Source organism: Micropterus dolomieu, linkage group LG01, assembly GCF_021292245.1.
Source record: "Micropterus dolomieu isolate WLL.071019.BEF.003 ecotype Adirondacks linkage group LG01, ASM2129224v1, whole genome shotgun sequence".
Classification (NCBI taxonomy): domain Eukaryota; kingdom Metazoa; phylum Chordata; class Actinopteri; order Centrarchiformes; family Centrarchidae; genus Micropterus; species Micropterus dolomieu.
Genome location: NC_060150.1, coordinates 30,544,334 through 30,559,275, shown reverse-complemented (window position 1 = coordinate 30,559,275; position 14,942 = coordinate 30,544,334). Strand labels below are relative to the sequence as shown.

Below are 14,942 nucleotides of genomic sequence, written 5' to 3'. Positions count from 1 at the left end.
TCTCTGATCAGTCTTCTCCTTGTATGAGCTGAAAGTTTAGAGGGACGGCAGGGTCTTCGTAGATTTGCAGTGGTCTGATACTCCTTCCATTTCAATATTATCGCTTGCACAGTGCTCCTTGGGATGTTTAAAGCTTGGGAAATCTTTTTGTATCCAAATCCGGCTTTAAACTTCTCCACAACAGTATCTCGGACCTGCCTGGTGTGTTCCTTGTTCTTCATGATGCTCTCTGCGCTTTAAACGGACCTCTGAGACTATCACAGAGCAGGTGCATTTATACGGAGACTTGATTTCACACAGGTGGATTCTATTTATCATCATTAGTCATTTAGGTCAACATTGGATCATTCAGAGATCCTCACTGAACTTCTGGAGGGAGTTTGCTGCACTGAAAGTAAAGGGGCTGAATAATTTTGCACGCCCAATTTTTCAGTTTTTTATTTGTTAAAAAGGTTTGAAATATCCAAAAATTTCGTTCCACTTCATAATTGTGTCCCACTTGTTGATTCTTCACAAAAAATTACAGTTTTATATCTTTATGTTTGAAGCCTGAAATGTGGCAAAAGGTCGAAAAGTTCAAGGGGGCCGAATACTTTCGCAAGGCACTGTATCACAAATCTGCATAGCCCCAGCCTCAAGTGGATGAGAAGGACGGCTTTTTGATCAATAAGAGAATAGTGCAGGTAAGAAACACACACAGTTCAGGCCAAGACCCTGTCTCTGAGGGGGTCAAAGAAGGAGAAAATAAGGAGGACTTAGAGAGAGAAACTCCCGAGCCAAGACATAAGATAGAGCATGTGGTACCCGAAGCTTAATAGGCTACGTTATTTGGGAAAGCTCAGATAATGTAATGGAAAAGGATATTTCTTTCACCTAAAGTTGCTCGTCATTTTTTTCGAGGGAAGAAAAAGTCAGTTCTGGAAAATGATAAATCTGTGAGAATGGAACTAAAGAAACATGTTAACTCAGCAGAGAATAAGCAGCTGGTTTGCAAGTCTGTCTGTTCACCTGTCTGTTTGTCTGAAGCTGCTGGTGTGTCTGTGGTTACAGGAGGGCAGAGCTCCAGAGAGCTTTATTGGCTGAGGGTCAATCTGTAGCTACAACAATAATGTAGTAAAGCTAAGGATATCATGATGGGTATTTTTAGCATTATTGTCCCTCGTCATAGTTAAAAAAGGTTAATTAATCACTGATTTAATGCACCGGCGATCAGGCTAAGTGACAAAAAAAATCAAACACACCCAAGTTGTTGCGTGACGAAAGGGACATGCTGGGTTTGGCTAAATACTAATAGGACTTTCTGCTGCTTCTCTCACTGTGACTGTCGTATTATTTGTCTAACCAACTGGTTTAATAGGATTTGGTGTGACCAAGAGTCAAAGATAATCCTGCTTCATTACAGGCAAACAAACATTTTCTGAATATGCTTTCACTTTGGTTAAAATGTGTAATGTAGCTCAGAGATTAGTGATGTTAACTCAAACAAGATATTTGTTTTTTGCTGACTTTTTTGTTTATTAAGTGACTCTACATGTCTGTAACACACTTAACTCAATCTAAAACACTTAACCAAATCTAAAACAGATTAAGCACATATGCTTGCAGTGAGTCGTGTGATAAAAGTAGTGAGCTGCCCAAGGTGGCGCCTTCCTTCCTGACAGGATGGAAACAGCAAAAACTGCTTGTGTTTGTGTGTCTTTAAGACTTTCATGTCATGTGATATGTAAGAGCTATGCAACAAAACACAACCTACAGGCATATCACATCTGCCTGCTTTTATGTTATAACTTAACCAGAAAGCTGCTTGGTCTGTTACAGAGCTACTGAAATTGACACATTTCATTACTTTTACTTTCACAATGTAAATTAATGCTGTGTTATTTATATTTTAAATTTAAAGTGCAGTTCTGCAGATATTAATGAATCACTACTTCTCACACTGTAAACTGGGCAAATGTTAGAGAAACCACTCTGTGAATAGAAAGTACCTGTTGAACCCTGTAAAAGCTTTCTTTGTAGTGGGAAACATCAGGAACCATCATGGGAGACATACTATGGTGATTCGCGGCTGAACAAACATCGCATGAATATGACTGACACTCTTTTTGGAGTAGGACTACAAACGGCACTACCACATACTTCCTCTAGGTGACGTCATGCAATAGTAATACATCTACAAACTACGAACTACATCCCTCTTTTACAATATGCTTGGAAACACTAATATAACTGTACTGTAATTTAACAATGATGTCTCCTCCGGCAATACAACTGTCCAGAGGGTGGCGCAATGTTGCACCAAACCCTCATTGTCATGACAGAAACTGACAAGACAAGCTCCTCTGTTGTGGAAATGCTGCTGTCTTGTTTGTAAGTGTTGCAGTGTAGTGTGGACATCATCTGGTATGGAGGGAGACAGCACACCTCTGGAATCCACAACTAAGTGATAATAATGATCTTTGACCTTGAAGATGTCAGCTGCAACCTTCAGCCAGGGAGCTATGAAATCATTGTCATTATTATAATCAGTCCTTATTATTTGTTTGACAGAACCTGTTGGCATGTGGCACATGCTTCAGTCATGTTTGATGTCCTCGGTTAGTCTGACCAGTTGTGGTAGAAACACTGTAATATCATATCAAGACAATGGATGATTTTCTCAGCATCTTAGTTATGTAACACAAGAGGTTATAAAGACCAAATTGGTGTTCAGCTTTATGTGGGAACAGCAGGCTACAATGTTGATGGTTTCATGGACCTTGGAAGATGATTTGTTTTGTACCACATGTGCACACAGACTCCAAACAGAAGCTGAACAGTGTCTGACCTGTTTATGATCCTCTATGACATGTTAGGACATAAAAGCTGAAGACAAGAGGGACAGAGCAAATTATTGTGTTCATGTATATTTGTACCAATTTCTATTAGATTCGACTTGAATTGATTCACCAAGACGAGCTCAAGGCGCTGCTGGCATTTCTCCTTCAGCTGCATTAACTCACTGCAGAGCACTAACACCTCTCTCTCTCTGTGCTGTTTCATTTCCACAGGATGCAGTAGAAGCAGACGATGTCAACAGAGTGACTGAGATTCAAGCATCATGAAGGAGAAGAGGGAGATGTCATGTACACCATAAATGCAAAATTTCTCTTTCCTATTCATGTAATTCTTAAATAAGTGGATTTACTTTGCAGAAGATTGGTAAGATGAACAAAGGGTGGAGTGCATGCCTGCAACTTGTTTCCTACTTTCCTCTTGAAAGCATTTGGTTTTATATTTGTGGTATACATTCAGTGCATGAGGTTTAATTCCTGAATCTAATTCAGCTGCTGAATGATCTATACATGTACTGACAGTGGCAAACATTACAACACAGTCAGCAGTGTGGTGCAAGTCCTTCAACAGAACATCACATTCATTACAAGACACATCAAATATATACCCTGTGGCATGTAGTTGATGTGTCACTGTCGAGTTTCCTGCAGTACTTGAAACTGTTTTGATGCTACTGTAAATGAAATATAAGTGTTAAAAGCATGAGGCTGATCAGTTTGTGGTTGATGCTTTACGTTTACAGATGTCGGTCATTTGGCAAAACCACTTTATCATTATGTGCCCATTTTAGTTTTAATCATATTTCAGTAAGGGCATCGATTAAATTATTACTGTACTTCTATGTATCCTAAAAATTCAAATGTTAATGTAAAATAGACGATTTAGACTTACGTCTGCTGCACGGATCAGCCTTTTTCCTTTTGGTCTATAAACTGGTCTGAATGCACTAAACACTTGTAAATTTGACAGTAAGAAACTCAGCAGGAGAGATAATCGAAATCTTTATCCCCTTGAACTGTCCTCCTTACAATACAGTAAGCTCACTTTGTTTTTAATTTTCACTATTGTAATATGTACATCAGAAAATATAATGCATAGGCTTGCAGTCAATACAATACTACATATAAATAATAATAAAACTACAATAAAACTAAATGAATGAACCATTTGCACCCTGACTTTAAAATGCAATAACATCTGACATAATTTGCATTCAAATGAGCTCAAGCTGACTTCCTCACTGACTGTGTGAGCAAGAAGTGTTAAGACTTCTTGTATTTCTGCAGTATTTTAGTCGTGTGATATCTAGCTCGCAAGAGAAACTCTGTTTGCTTTTATATTACAACGGCTTAGCAGAGAAGTCAATTACTGTGTCTGTTGCAGTTCTGCTGAAATTCACAAATTCCCTGACTTTAAAACAGAACACTAGGGATGCACGATGATATTGGCACGACATTGGGAACTGCAGATAAAAGCTTAAAATGACCATCATCGGCAGATATAAACATTGATGAGCCTGGCCGATTAGGTCACTTGTTGACTGTATGCACGTGATGACCGCAAAATGTAGCACGATCACCAGCAAACATGTCAGCTGTATGGAAATATTTTGAAATCTCTGAAACAGATAAGAAACTTGCCATTTGCAATGCTTGTAAAGCACCCGTGATGCGAGGAGGGGTAAAACAACACTCTTTCAACACTACAAATTTGATTACGCATCTTAAGAACCATCATCCTGAGCAGCACCAAGACTTTTTGAAAAGTAAAGTAAGCAAGGAAAAAACGCCTGCAAAAACTTTTCAGCCACCTCTACTCAAGTCATTTGACAAATCTAGGAAATACAGTAGCGACCACCCAAAGGTGAAAGAGCTTAATGACAAAATCATTGACTTTATTGCTGTTGATTACCAGCCGTTTACCGTGGTGGAAGACGTTGGCTTCTGTAGGCTAATGATGTACCTAGAGCCACGGTATGATATATCTAGCCAGCGCTACTTTTCTGATGTGGCCTTACCTGAACTCCAGAGTGTTGTCGGCAGTCACATTGAGAAGCTCCTCTCGGGCGCTAGACACATTAGCTTCACCACGGACATTTGGACATCAAGTGTAAGTCCTGTTAGCATGTTGAGCCTCACTGCCCAGTGGATAGACAAAGACTTCACCCTTAAAAAGGCTGTCCTACAGTCACAGGAATGCTCCGGCTCTCACACAGCAGCTGCAATTGCATCCGTGTTTGATAGTATGTTTGGGAGATGGAAAATAGAAAGAGAGCGAGTGCATATCATGCTACGTGACAATGCCTGTAACATGGCTAAAGCTATGGTGGAGTTTGGTGTGCCAAGTCTACCGTGCATGGCCCACACACTGCAACTGGCTGTCCACAAAGGTGTCCTGTCTCAGCACAGCTTGCTTGTTTAATATCTTTACAAATAAGTAATAGGGTAAAAGTAGTATAGAAGAGACTGGGCATTCTCTTGAATGAAATAAAAAAAGAAATGTAAATATCAGTATCAGCATCGGCCAAAAAGACTTTGAACATATCTGCATATCGAATATCGGCCAAAATCCAATATTGTGCATCCCTAATGAACACTGCTGAAAAAAAACATTGTAAATTTGTTGGGTGTTGCAGAAATGAGAAGTTGCTTCAGCAACATTTTAATTGAACTTTAATATCATAAACTCATGCTGGATCTTTTGAGGTTATATTGAAACTGTTCTCAGTGCAGCTCTGCAGATATTATTCACTGCTTATCACACAGTAACATCTGGTTGTACATGGCAAGTTACTGTTTGAATGTGTGAATTTGAGTTTGCTTTAAAAAAAACGAATACTTTGTTTAAAAGATGCTTTCATTAAAATATTGAAAAGTAACTTTTGTTTTCAAATCCAGGTGATGAGTGTCATTGCAGTCCTGTCTGTGAATATGGTGATATTGGCATCAATCCAAACAATGTGATTTTCAACAGTAGCAGAACAGTTAACATCTATCCAATGAGGATTACTGGAAACCTGAGTTAGAAAAACTGCACCACTCTGTTTTCCAGTTTAAATACAAGTTATACAAACACATACTTCTTCAGAATAGAGAACAAACCATTCATGGCAACAGCATCTTGTGATGCTCTTCAAATAACAGTTAAAGGTGAGAGAGTTTAGTTTTTCAGTGTATATCTATCAACATCTATAATGTTATTGTTTGGAATAAAACATGAAATCAGTTGCAGTTTTAGTTTAAACAGCAAACTCCATGACTTCACTGTGAAATGAAATATCTACTGTAGGATTAATTCCAGCGTTAAAGAAACCAACCAGTGAACAGAAAGTGGTGGTTTTCAAAGTTATTAGAGTTGAATACTGCTTAGATCCCTATATATGAAAACATCTTTCAGACAAAACTCAGTAACCGTCTACTGAATTTGTTTTTGACACTTGAAAAAGAGAAAACTCATGTATTGAGTTCACTCTTCATGTATCATCAGTGATGGACAAAACCTACATGACAATTGTTTTTAATTCTGTATTAGATTTAAAATAAATCCAGTTTATCTGAAAATGATCAACATATGCAGTTTAAATCCTTAAAATGTCAGCATTGTCATTTCAGTGTAAAATCTGTGTTTGATTTGAAACCACAGATTCTCCTCCGAGCCCCAGAATTGAGATCCCAGCTGATCTGAAGGAGAAGCAGTCTGTCAGTATAACCTGCTCAGCTTCCACTCCCTGTCCACACTCCCCTCCTAAACTCACCTGGAACCTCCAACAAGACACTCACAGCAACACAGAGGAAAACACAGATCGAACCTTTACAACTAAAATCCAGGAGACCATCACCTCAGTCAGATCAACATGATGGATACAACATCACCTGTTCTGCCAGATATCCTGTGATGTCAAGAGAAAAGATGTCAAGATGGCAGAGGAGAGAAAGACTCTCAGTGTTTCAAGTAAGACAAGCAGAGTTTGTTATTGGATCCTGTCAGTACATGATGATTGATGGGATGTCAGCTGATTTGAATAAAGTGAATCTCACATTTTCCTCAGATGCTCCTAAAGACACCTCCGTGTCCATCAGTCCATCAGGTTTGGTGTCAGCAGGTAGCTGGGTGAACCTGACCTGCTCCAGCAGAGCCAAGCCTCTCGTCAGCCGCTTCACCTGGTTCAACTGACTGTTGAAGGTAAACAAATGTACTGTATAAAGTGGTGAAATAGGAGCAGGTATTGTTGGATAAAGTATTAATAGCACAAATATTCAGGTAATCAGTATTCAAGTATTCTGTAACTTTTACTGCATTTGTGTGAAATGTAGCCATTCAAATAATGTTAATAAACCTGTTTACACTTGAGGTTAACTGAAGGAATTAAAGTATATGATATTTAGAGTAGAGGTGCTCCGATCAGGATTTTTTTTTGGCCGATACCGAATACCGATCACTGGGTCTATTTGAAGCCTTTTATTTATCATGTAGCATTATACAGTATAGTCTATATTTATTTAATTAGTCCTAAAAACAATGTATTACGTATTGAAATTAGCAGATGATGAAGTATCATGAAATGACAACTGTTTATTTTATTGCCTGGAAACATGGGCAACAAATTCCACTCCCTCTGTGTTAGAGACTTAAACCATAGCAGCCTTTGCCTGGTTACTGCGAACATCTTATAGCTTAGCAAAGACAGCTTTCCTGTGGAATAAACTACAAAAACAGAGCAAACAGCATCTTTATAAATTAGCACAGGCATCCTGAGTCGATGATAAACTCTGGAGTAGCCGCTTTTTGTTCTGGAAAGCTCAGGCAGGTTCTGTGGGTTTTAGGGTGTAGACAGAGGAGCAGAGAGAGGAGCCATTACTGTCATCAATGAGATTTGAAAATAAGGGACATTTAAATAACAAAGTACAATGTTAATTCCATATTATAGCCTACTGGTATTATTGTTATTATTACTTATAGTTGCTATATTCATTATAATTTCATGTGATTTACAGGCTAGGCCTTAAAATATTTCAGTGGGTTGTTTTCATCTACTAAATCCTTGTGCAAGAAGCACAGTCTACATCTTTTACATAGGCCTACTGCCAACGGCTTTACCAGAGAAGAGAGTAGCCAACACTTTAAATACGGCCAGTAGGTTTTTATTTGATTTTATAAAGGTTAAAAATATGGGAGATTTACAGGGGAACATTTAAACGCCCCACGACCCTGTACGCAGGATAAACGGTTTACAATGGATAGATGGATGGACATTTACAAAACGGGAGGATACAGGGAGAGAACGGAAAAAAACACGGGAGAATCTCGGGGAAAACAGGAGGGTTGACATGAGAGGAGGAGTAGAGAGAGGAGTGGGGTAATGCGAGGCTACATCCACACTGCTAGGTTTTTAAAACAGTTTTATAACAAATTTATAACAAAACAAACAAATCTTCTCCGCCCACAGCAGCGTCTTAGCTGAGTATCAGAGTTGATCTCTGTCTATATTTAAACGACAAACACACATCTATTGGCCATTCACGGATTCAGCAGATGGTCTGCTCCGCAGTTGCAGAACATTTGGCTAAAGAAGAAAGCCCACCGGGTCAACAGCGTTTTCAAACAAACATCTTCTGGTTTGCCGTTTTAATCTGGGAGGCGGTAACGTAGCAAAAGATCTACATTTTATAACGAAAACAGAGAGAGAGAGAGATGCAGTCAGCTGACTGAGTGCATGGCGCTTCTCTTTGCATCAGGAAACTTACACTGTGGGATCAGTGTCTCTCCCTAGAATCTAGACAATTAACCTCCGCTTGTGGGCGGCGTGTGTGTGAGATGAGCACGAACGCGAGAGTTTCACATGATCGCTCCTGCTTATTGCTCCTCTTGTCTTAATTCTGCTCAACTCTCATTGTAAATGATTAACTGGGCGCATCAATCGCTTCCTGTCTATAAAGGACCTTGGTGCTAGCTAGCTTTGAAAACTGCTCAGACCACATAGTGAAAGCATTTTAGCTGCCATTGAAAATTTGTCTGGCGAGTATTGCATCATCTGATCAGGTTTTCTTATCTGGCTTTTTAGCGACCACCGATCAAACTAAAGCCATTATGGACCGATTACGAACAGTGACCGATCGATCGGAGCTCCCTTAATTCAGAGCCATAACATTTCCTATTAAATTGAAGCTAACCGTGCTGTCTTGTTACAGATTATCCAGAGTTTGGGGTTGATGTCTACGTTACAGTGAAGATCCTGGGAATCGTAATGCTCTACAGTACAATCATCACCTTTGAGTGGTGAGACAAACTTTTCTGTGATCCAATCAAAATGACTTTGTGGTCTCTTTGAAATGTTTAAAGTTCATGTTGAAGTTTTATTCATGTTTATTCATTCCATCTCATTTTCTTTCAGGTGGTTTGGATCAAGATGCCTCAACAAACAAGTGAAGGTAAGCTGCTGGACGAGGACAGATATATTATTATAAGAGCAAGGCATCTTTCAACAACCATAAAGAGAAGCCAAATGTCAGTAAAGAGAGCTAATCTCACTTTATATCAGGCTTCGATTCACCAAGACAAGATCAAGGTGCTGCTGGCATTTCTCTTTCAGCTGCATTAACTCACTGCAGAGCACTAACACCTCTCTCTCTGTGCCGTTTCATTTCCACAGGATGCAGTAGAAGCAGACGATGTCAACAGAGTGACTGAGATTCAAACATCATGAAGGAGAAGAGGGAGATGTCATATTCACCATAAATACGTACCTACGTGTACCTACGCCGTAGGCTACGCACATAGCCATGCATTTATACTTGTGCGTCGGTGTATGTCATTCTGCAATTACACCTCCAAACGCTAGTTGGAAGTAGCGCTACAGCGTCCACTGTGTTGACTTTTGCTGGCCGAGCAGGCTAACTTCCGGTTTAGAGCTCCGCTAACATAAAGGTGAGTAAAATTGTATACGTGCGGTTCAATGTTACCCACCGAATGGATCACATTCTGATAGCGAAACAAGTCATTTTGCTCGGGTTGCGACGGTCAAATATATTGATTCACTGTGTTACAGCCGCCGTTTTGGCAGCTAATAAATGTTACTTCAAAGCGCGGGGTACTTCCGGTCGGCATGGAGGCATTGCGAGGCTACCCAGCTGACCAATCACAGAGCTTACGGTCCGCGTTGACTCGACGTGTAGTTACATTTTTGAGGAGGTGTACGTCAGGCGACGGCGTAGCCTCTGCGTAGCCCCTTAGCCTACGCCGTCAATTTGATGCAGAAGTATAAATTGTACTTTAGGGGTCGCTTTAATCATTGGTATCTCTAAAATAATAACCACACCTTGAAATGAGAATAAGTACCCTTTAAGTTTAATAAAGAGGCAAAAAGATAAATTCAATGTTAACTTAAACAATGACAGTGTTTCCACCGTTTTTCCAACTGGAGCAGATACAGTCAATAGCCAGTACCTTTTTTGCGATGTGGTCCGACAGTGAAAAGTTATCGGTCCATGGGCCTTAGAAACGAGGCAGGAGAGCAATGGGGGTAGCCAAGAGTCCAGGGTTATCCTGCGTTGCCAGAGGAACTCTGAGGGTTTCCGGTAGCTGAGAGCGCTATCGGGGGTCCTTCTCTGGGTTCCCGAGCCTGACGCAGCCTATCCGTCGGCATGCGTTCTCTCGCTTAACGAGCGGCACTCTACGATACAGCAGACCTCGTTTAGAGGCTGTCTTACTCCAAATACGTCTTCTTGTAGATTATCTAGCCGATAAAATACAACTAGTTCGGACAACTTTACACATACACACCCCGACAACTCCCGCTGCTCGCTGACCTCCCCTGTCTCTCCCTCTCTCGTTTCTCTTCCTGCTCACCTCTGACCCCTCTCCTCGATCTACGCATGTGATCTAATCACGTTTGTGACAAAATTTACATACATTTCTCTTATAAGTGAATCTTCATTTAACAAATGAAATAAAACAAAACACATATGGAATTTTAACATTTTTTAGGATTTTTAAACATTTTAACCCTTTGAACATTTTAATCGTGAATTTGACATTTTAACCTACAATGAAGTTATTTGTTTACTACAAAAACTAGTTATACACGTTTCAACCGGAATACATAAGAAAAACATAATTGAGTCTTTTTGTGAAGCAGTTTGTTATTTGTCTTTTGACAGTTTCCTTTTGTGGGGTTAATTGATAACTCATCTGTTATAAGTAAGTAGTTATTTCATTATGTGAAAAGCTTGTGAGTATTCAAAGCAAAGAAAGTAGCCTGCAACATGTTTCCTACTTTCCCCTTGAAAGAATTTGGTTTTATATTTGTGGGATACATTCAACTGTCTTGTTTCCCACAGTACTTTATGCAACTGTAAATGAAATATAAGTGTTAAAAGCATGAGGCTTATCAGTTTGTGGTTCATGACCTAAAGTGGGTAAAAGAGAAGTAGTGGAGGACAAAATTGCTTCATCATCCATCCATCCATGTTCATCCGCTTATCCGGGATCGGGTCTCGGGTGCTTCATCATTAAGTTCCCAATTTAGTTTGGTTCATTTTCAGTAAGGGCATCAATTAAAATATTACTATACTTCTGTGTCCTAAAAATACAAAAAGGTATAACAGACAATTTAAACATAATGTTTCTACTCACCTTCTTTATAATTTGACATGAACACGATACACTTGGTACAGCTGTTTACTGCAAAAAATGCACAAATCTTCCCTTTTTTATCTGATATGCACTTATTTGTTTGGCTGCATGTTGACAAAACCTGATCCAGCAGAAGGAGCCTTACCAGCTCTGTCTTTTGCCTCAATCAGCCTTTTTCCTTTGGGTCTGTAAACTGGTCTGAATGTACTAAACAGAAACTCAGCAGGAGAGGATCATCTAAACCTTTATCCCCTGGAACTGTCCTCCTTACAATACAGTAAGCTCACTTTGTTTTTAATGGTCTGTACAGTAATATATGTAACATAAGCTACAGAAAACACAAGAAATATAAGCTTGCACTCAATACAATACTACATTAGTGTGTAAACTAAAATTATAATAAAACTAAAAAAGAATTACTCTAAATAAATTTGCGCTCTGATGAGTTTAAGATGATGAGTTTTCCTCCCCTGGAAGTTGGCCTTTTCACATGCAAAAACGTGAGACATCGCCTGGTGGTTTGGTAAGGATCTGCAGAGACTCAAGCAGACTTACATCGCTTAAGGATTGTGTATTCAAAGAGCCTTAGTGAACCCCTCTCACCGTAAAGGTGTCACAGGAGACACTTAGCAGGACAGCAAAGGGGGCTGTCCAACCCCTCTCCCTCCACAGGTCACCTCCGGACATCAAAAGTACCACCTGTCCTGATTCCTTTTCCCACAGAATGACTGAGCCATAAAACACCACTCCCTTCTCTTCTTTTAGCTGATGTGCAAATGTGACAAGCCAGAAATGTGAAAGGGTGGGATACTAACAACCCCTGCCTTCTTGAGCTAACAAATGTTTCATTATAAAATGTGTTTTGTTTTGTTTAAATAATAATCCTTGATAAGTTAGTAGTGGCGTTTGCCTCTTAGGTTAGTAGTTATGTTACCAGGTTGTTGTTGAAAAGAATCTAAATAAGTTACTTTTGCAGTGTTTTACTTTTCAGCAACGATCCCTGACATTTCTTCATTTTATGTTGTAACCAATGCTTTGTTCTCAACACTTTCTGACACTTCCTTTAGAAATGATATGATAAAGAAATGTCATCCTATACTACTCAATTAATTTTCCAGCTCGAATTTACAGTTAAATCACTAAATTCCCCAGCTCCGGAGCAAAGGGTTGAATATCTACTCCTCATGTAACCAGAGCTCCCCCCAGTGGACAAAATAAGTATTACATGCCATCGTTCTGAAATGTCGTTTAATGTATAAACGTTGCTCTTTATTTAACTGTTCGTAATCTGATGCCATTTGCTTGTATCTCTAAGTAAGAATGTGTAACCTGTATATTATCCAGGAAGCTAGTTAAGTTCCTCTTATATGATGTGATTCCTATGAAATGCTAACCTTTTAAAGGTTTAACTACTGACAATTGTTTTCCCTTGTATTAAGTGCTTAAAACTAAGAACGGTATAAACGTTTGACAATTAAGGTTGGATTGCGGGAAGATATTTGATAACAATACGCGCAAAATAGATTTTTGAATAGACATATTAGAAGTTAAAAAGACAGTCTGTCAGGAAACCGGAAACAAGCCCTCAGGGGAACAAAGGACTGCCCTCTGGGAACCACGCCCCAACAAACAAAAGCAGCAACACACGCTCGCTTGCTCTCTTATTCCTCTTCACCTACACTTCTGCACGCGCTCAGCGTGCTCCCCCTTCTGGCAACACCCTAAGAAGTTCGACCCGGCACAGCGCAGGCTCTTTTGTTCGTTTCAAGCCACACATGCGAAGCGCCGCGACTTTTCCAATCAACTTACTTGCTTTGTATTTTCTTTGGTTTTGTTCGGTTAAAAGTTATCAGACCGTTAAGTTACACCAGTTTAATTCAAGAATGACCAAGTTCTTTTTAAGCTTTATCCTTCGAGCTAACTTACACTGCTCCCACTGAAGCCGGACCCAGCCACGTGGGCCCGCCAGCAGTAACAAAGGACGACCAAACCTCTAACCTGAGCCAGGGTTGTAAAGGCCCCCACTGCAAGTTTCTTCACTAAACCGACCACGACGGACCTCTGGAGCAATTCCCTGGCAGAGAAAGCGACCAGCTGATGGCTTTAAGCCGTCCTAACCGAGAATGCACAGAACTCCTTTTTTATTTAGATTATGCAGCGACTGTTACACATGCTCACATTAAAGCATGTGCTGCACTGTGTGTGTTTTGGCGATTGATCCGCATCCATTAACCTACAGGTGCTTTTTTTTATTTCCCCAGTATCTCCAGGCAGAGGACATTTAGAGGAATCATGTTTTCTGGCGACTCTTTCAGAGGTGTGTTAGCCTGTTTAACAGACTCTTAATATCGTTCAGAACCTTTCAAAGTAAAAGTTCTCAGTTAAACTCCTGCAAAAAACATTCTTGAGCTTTAATATTGAGGCAAAACCACTAAAGAGGAAGTGATGTGAGTAACTGTTGCTGCCATGACTGAGATCTATTTCAGCACCACTATCAAAGAATTTATTTATTTTAACTTTTTGCCACTATCAAAGCACCATAATCTGGCCGTGGACCAGATATTATTGATGGCAGTTTTGGTCCATAATCACAGAGAGAATGAATGTGTTTCGTTAATGTATTACTTTATCTAATGTGTGGTTTATAATGGACTGTAGTGCAGAAACAGTGACAATTTTTCACACTCTTGGCTTACATTTTCCTTGTTATCTGTCAGTGGCTAAGTCACAATAACATATGGTTTTACTGAATTTCTTGGCTATTCTCTGCTGTCTCAGAAGAGACAGCTTTTGTGCTGTGTCAGCCACCTTAGCTGTCCTATGTGTTGTGGTGGCAGCCCGGCTGACGGTGAGTGTCCTGGTTTTTCCTCCTTTTTATCAGTTTTCTGCTTTTTCCCTTGTTTTCATGTTCTCTGCCCGCCTCTCTGTGTTTTCTCCCCCGTGTGCTCTCTCTCCCAGCCAACTACCTGCACCTGCAACCCATCATCCACCTCGTCAGCCTGTCACACCTGCCAGTAATCAACCTCATCCCAGCCTGTATTTCAACCCCGGTTCTCCACACCATCCTTGCTTGATCGTCGTAGCTCCATACCCGGTGCCATCCCCACGTTCAGGCTTTCATGTTTCTTGTTTTTTCACGTTTACCCTGTACCTTGTTGCTGTCTTCCCTAACCTTGTCCCTCTGTCTGTTTTCCTCCCAGGTACACTCACCCTCGTCCTCCGTTCGGCTGGGCTCATCCACTGGCCCACTCCTCTTTGGACTTCCCTCACGGCGTCCTCCCTGTTCCCCCGCCTCTCCACGCTTCCTCGGCCCCTGTGTTCCCCTGCTCTCTGGCCCCCTGTCTCCTTGGTTCCCCGTGCCTGTACTTCCCCGACGTCCTCCTCTCCCTCCAGTCCCTCTCACCCTTTTTCCTCCAATAAACCTCCTTCCTTCTGAGTGCTGCATTTGGGTCCTCTCTGTCCACACACCACACCTC

At 40.5% G+C, this 14,942-nt stretch overlaps 1 pseudogene; it reads left to right on the top strand.

Moving 5' to 3' along the window:
• LOC123980616 overlaps nt 1–14,942 on the top strand; it is a 49,927-nt pseudogene that overhangs the window by 8,219 nt on the left and 26,766 nt on the right.